This window comes from Muntiacus reevesi, chromosome 13, assembly GCF_963930625.1.
Source record: "Muntiacus reevesi chromosome 13, mMunRee1.1, whole genome shotgun sequence".
NCBI lineage: Eukaryota > Metazoa > Chordata > Mammalia > Artiodactyla > Cervidae > Muntiacus > Muntiacus reevesi.
In genome coordinates this window covers 42,789,529-42,795,904 of record NC_089261.1, presented here as the reverse complement: position 1 = coordinate 42,795,904, position 6,376 = coordinate 42,789,529, and positions in this window count along the sequence as shown.

Genomic DNA, 6,376 nt, shown 5'->3' with positions numbered 1-6,376 from the left:
TCAAAATCTGGCCAATCCATGTTGTCTATTAACAAGCTAGCACTGTAGTAAAAGTAGGTAGATCTGGTTTTAAAACACTAAGTGGACGGCAAAAAATCAGAAGTCAAAGTTAGTAGAAGATATTCATTCAACTCGTAATTATTCTTGGTGGTATGCTAGAGTCTACACCAAAAAAGACTACATCCTTTGGGGGATTACATTTAAGCAGACAACAATGAATGCATTAATGTACAATCTTTAGCACAAAAAGTCACAAGAATCTTTAGCATACTGCTGCTGCTAAGTTACTTCAGTCGTGTCCGACTCTGTGCGACCCCAGTCAACTAATCAGTGAACGAACTAATGTGTTTCTAGCACACAAAAGTGGAGAGTGAATGCATATTCAGTTCAGTTCAGTTCAGTTGCTCAGTCGTGTCGGACTCTTTGCAACCCCATGAATTGCAGCACGCCAGGCCTCCCTGTCCATCACCAACTCCTGGAGTTTACTCAAACTCATGCCCATCAAGTCGGTGATGCCATCCAGCCATCTCACCCTCTGTCATCCCCTTCTCCTCCTGCCCTCAATCCCTCCCAGCATCAGGGTCTTTTCCAATGAGTCAACTCTTCGCATGAGGTGACCAAAGTATTGGAGTTTCAGCTTCAACATCAGTCCTTCTTGAACACCCAGGACTGATCTCCTTTTTAGGATGGACTGGTTGGATCTCCTTGCAGTCCAAGGGACTCTCAAGAGTCTTCTCCAACACCACAGTTCAGAAGCATCAGTTTTTCGGCACTCAGCTTTCTTCACAGTCCAACTCTCACATCCATACATGACCACTGGAAAAACTATAGCCTTGACCAGACGGACCTTTGTTGGCAAAGTAATGTCTCTGCTTTTTAATATGCTATCTAGGTTGGTCATAACTTTCCTTCCGAGGAGTAAGTGTCTTTTAATTTCATGGCTGCAGTCACCATCCGCAGTGATTTTGGAGCCCAAAAAATAAAGTCTGACACTGCCTTCCACTGTCTCCTCAATCTATTTCCCATGAAGTGATGGGACCAGATGCCATGATCTTAGTTTTCTGAATGCTAAGCTTTAAGCCAACTTTTTCACTCTCCTCTTTCACTTTCATCAAGAGGCTTTTTAGTTCCTCTTCACTCTCTGCCATAAGGGTGGTGTCATCTGCATATCTGAGGTTATAGATATTTCTCCCAGCAATCTTGACTCCAGCTTGTGCTTCTTCCAGCCCAGAATGCATATTAGGAGTGACAAATAGAAGAGTGGACAAAGACAGGAGAGACAGCCAGGGCAGAGAAAGTACTGGAAGACAGCAAGATTTATTGTTGCCTGAAAAAAGTAAGCTAAATAATGTATAAACCAGATAGCCATTTGTGTGAAAAAGGGAAGAAAAAGTGTGTATTTATATAATTTTTCTTGTATATACATAAAATATCTCTGGAAGGATACCAAGAATCTAATAGCACTGATTGTTTGCAGGAGTGGAAATGGATTGATTGGAATGAGAACAGAGAGGGGAGAAAGATTTCTTACTGTGTACTCTTTTATATACTTTTTAACTGAATTATGCAAATTATCTATTTAAAATTTTTCAAGCTAAAAAGTTGATGGGTCAGAAAAAAAAATTTTTACAATTATTTGTAATATGGAATAGGAACAACAGGCACGCGTGCATACACATTTGTACATATACATCAAAAGAATTTTGTTCCACTAATTCAACCACTAGTTCAACCATACATTAGTAAGAAAAAAGGAAGAGACCATGATAGAAGTTCCAAGTGTGTTATCAACATCTATAAACCACACAGAATAGCCACCAATATGAACAGAACAGAACCAGGAACAAGATATTGAAGAGGTGGGTCTAAGTCATCCTTGATGTCCTGATGGTCTTTTGAATTTTATTTTTATTTTTTTATTTTTTTGGTCTTTTGAATTTTAGAGTCTGAGAGATATTTACCCACAAGCTAACCATCTCAGTTTGCTCTCCTACACCATCTACCACCGGGATGTTGGAAAAGCAACTTGGTCAGTTTCTTTCTCAGTCAGCTGAAATCTATGTCCTAAGTTTAATGATGGAGTATTGATCTGTATAGTACAAGAACTGAAAATCACTCAGCTATCCCAGCAAGTTCACTGACAACCATTAAAAGGTTACAGATAATGCACTGTAAACAATACAAGAGAGAGATTTCTACAGCCTCACAGGAGCAAGTGCTAACAGTAAGGCTCAACAGCCTTTTTCCAGCTCATAATCAAAATACTGTATTTTGCAGGTAATTCTTTCTCGGAGTGACAGATAATTCCTAAATTGATCTATATATTTTTATCCTTTCTACCACTGGAGAAGGGAATGGCAAACCACCTCAGCATTCTTGCCTTATGAAACCCATGAACAGTATGAAAAGGCAAAAAGATGAACCCCCCAGGTCGTATGTTTCCAATATGCAATTAGAGAAGAAGTGGAGAAACAGCTCCAGGAGGAATGAAGAAGCTTAGCCAAAGCAGAAACAACACTCAGTTGTGGATGTGTCTGGTGGTAAAAGTAAAGTTTGATGCTGTAAAGAACAAAACTGCATAGAATCTGGAATGTTAGGTCCATGAATCAAAGTAAATCAGAAGTGGTCAAACAGGAGATGGCCAAGAATGAATATTGACATTTTAGGAATCAGTGAACTAAAATGGACAGAAATGGGAGAATTTAATTCAGATGACCATTGTACCCCCAGGTAGCTCTAGTGCTAAAGAACCCTTATGCCAATGCAGGAGACTTAAGAGACCCCAGTTCAATCCCTGGGTCGGGAAGATGCCCTATAGGAGGGCATGGCAACCCACTCCAGTATTCCTGCCTGGAGAATCCCGTGGACAGAGGAGCTTGGCAGGCTACGGTCGATAGGATTGCAAAGAGTCAGATACGCTTTAAGTGACTTAGTATGCACACACCCTAGCATGCATGTGGGCAAGAATTCCTTAGAAGAAATGGAGTAGCCATCACAGTCAACAAAAGAGGCTGAAATGTAGTACGTAGGTGCAATCTCAAAAATGACAGAATGATCTCTGTTCATTTCCAACGCAAACCATTCAATATCACAGTAATTCAAGTCTATGCCCCAACTATTAATGCCAAAAAACCTTAAGTTGAATGGTTCTATGAAGACCTATAAGGCCTTCTAGAACTAACACCAAAAAAAGATGTCTTTTTCATCAGAGGGGACAGAAATGCAAACACAGAAATTCAAGAGATACCTGAAATAACAGGCAAGCTTGGCACTGGAGTACAAAATAAGCAGGGCAAAGACAAAGAGAGTTTGGCCAAGAGAACACACTGGTCATAGCAAACACCCTATCCAACAACACAAGAGACATATGGACAACTCTACATATGGACATTACCAGATGGTCAATACCCAAATCAGATTGATTATGTTATTTGCAGCTGAAGATGGTGAAGCTCTATACAATCAGCAAAAACAAGACCAGGAGCTGACTGTGGCTCAGATCATGAACTCCTTATTGCCAAATTCAGACTAAAATTGAAGAAAGTAGGGAACACTAGACCATTCAGGTATGATCTAAATCAAACCACTTATGATTATATAGTGGAAGTGACAAATAGATTCAAGGGATTAGATTTGATAGACAGGGTGCCAGAAGAACTATGGACAGAGGTTGGTAACACTATACAGGAGGTGGTGATCAAAACCATCTCCAAGAAAAAGAAATGTAAAAAGGCAAAACAGTTGCCTGAGGATGCCTTACAAATAGAAATGATGAGAAACAAAAGGCAAAGGAGAAAAGAAAAGATACACCCATCTGAATGCAGAGTTCCAAAGAATAGCAAGGAGAGATAAGGAAGCCTTCTTAAGTGAACAATACAAAGAAATAGATGAAAACAACAGAATGGGAAAGACTAGAGATCTCTTCAAGAAAATTAGAGATACCAAGGGAATATTTCATGCAAAGATAAACAAAGGCACAATAAAGGACAGAAATGATATGGACCCAACAGAAGTAGAAGATATTAAGAGGTGGCAAGAATATGCAGAAGAACTATACAAAAGGGGTCTTAATGACCCAGATAACCACAATGGTGTGATCACTCTCCTAGAGCCAGATATCCTGAAGCATGAAGTCAAATGAGTCTTAGGAAGAATTACTACAAACAACTTAGTGGAAGTGATGGAATTCCAGTTGAGCTATTTCAAATCCTAAAAGATGATGCTGTGAAAGTGCAGTACTCAATATGTCAGCAAATTTGGGAAACTCAGCAGTGGCCACAGGACTGGAAAAGGTCACTTTTCATTCCAATCCAAAAGAAAGGCAATACCAAAGAACATTCAAACTACCACACAACTGCACTCATCTCACATGCTAGCAAAGTAATGCTCAAAATTCTCCAAGCTAGGCTTCAACAGTACATGAACTGAGAACTTCCAGATGTACAAGCTGGATTTAGAAAAGACAGAGGAACCAGAGATAAAATTGTCAACATCTATTGGATCATAGAAAAAGCAAGGGAATTCCAGAAAAATATCTACTTCTGCTACACTGACTACACTAAAGCCTTTGACTGTGTGGATCACAACAAACTGTGGAAAATTCTTCAAGAGATGGGAATACCGGACTACCTTACCTGCCTCCTGAGAAACTTGTATGCAGGTTAAGAAGCAACAGTTAGAACTGGACATGGAACAACAGACTGGTTCCAAATTGGGAAAGGAGTGCGTCAATGCCATATATTGTCACCCTGCTTATTTAACTTATATGCAGAGTACAACATGTGAAATGCTGGGCTGGATGAAGTTCAAGCTGGAATCAAGACTGCCAGAAGAAATATCAATAACCTCAGATATGCAGATGACACTACCCTTATGGCAGAAAGTGAAGAACTAAAGAGTCTCTTGATGAATGTGTAGAAGAGTGAAAATGCTGGCTTAAAACTCAACATTCAAAAAACGAAGATCATGGCATCTAGTTCCTTTCCTTCATGGCAAACAGATGCAAAAATAATGGAAACAGCAACAGACTTTATTTTCTTGGGCTCCAGAATCACTATGGATAGTGACTGCAGCCATGAATTAAAAGACACTTGGTCATTGGAAGAAAAGCTATGACAAACCTAGACAACATATTAAAAAGCTGAGACATCACTTTGCCAACAAAGGTCCATAAAATCAAAGCTATGGTTTTCCAGTAGTCATGTACATATATGAGATTTGGACCATAAAGGAGGCTGAGGGCCAAAGAATTGATGCTTTTGAACTGTGGTGTTGGAGAAGAATCTTGACAGTTCCTTGGACAGCAAGGAGGTCAAACCAATCAATCCTAAAAGAAATCAACCCTGGATATTTATTGGAAGAACTGATGCTGAAGCTCCCAACACTTTGGCCATTGGATGAAAAGAGCCAACTCAATGGAATAGACCCTGATGCTGGAAAAGACTGAAGGCAGGAGGAGAAGGAGACAACAGAGGATAAAATGGTTGGATGGCGTCAGCAATTCAATGAACATGAGCTTGAGCAACTCTGGGAGACTGAAGGACAAGGAAGCCTGGTGTGCTGCAGTCCATGGGGTCTCACAGAGTCAGACACGACAGAGCCACTGATCATATCTTTTCTACCACCACAATGGTAGTAGGTTTACATTACCTTGACAATTTACCTATGATATATTTATAAATACCACATCCCAAAATTCCCCTAAATTAAAATTTGCATATTGATTTTTAAAATCACTTACTTTCATCAAGTATATACATTCTGATCTTTTAGATTTTAATCTTAACAGATTATCTTCTTGCTTTTTTGAAATTCTGAGTTATGTTCTATGTTATGGTTTTGCTTAGAATTTTTCACATAAAATATTCTTCTCTGATAACTATCATTTAACAATTGTCTTATGTTCCTTACTGCTACTGTTGAAAGTTTTGTGCTGGATTTTTAAGCACTCTTCATTATAACTTCTTTGGAATCATGAATATGAGCAAAGATCTGGAATATGATCAGGTCCATACAAAATTTTTAGGTTGCCCATACCTTGAGACTCATTTTCTACTGAAATATTAGAGAAATAAACTTCATCTAAATCTTCATAAATGAAGGCAAGTACAAATTATATTAAAAAATCAAAATGCTACTGCAGTTAATTACATGGACAGTGTAACCAGGCTGCTTGGGATCAAATCCCAGAGCTACCGCTTACCAGCTGTGTAACTGTGATAAGACACTTATCTTTCTCTGGGCCTCATTTTTCTCATCTGCAGAGTTGGGCTAGTAGTGGTTTGTGAAGAAGATTATGAGTAAATATACATAAAGTATTAGAACTGTGTTGATGTAGTAAGTTTATTATTTCTGCCAAAATAAGTAATTTGCTGGT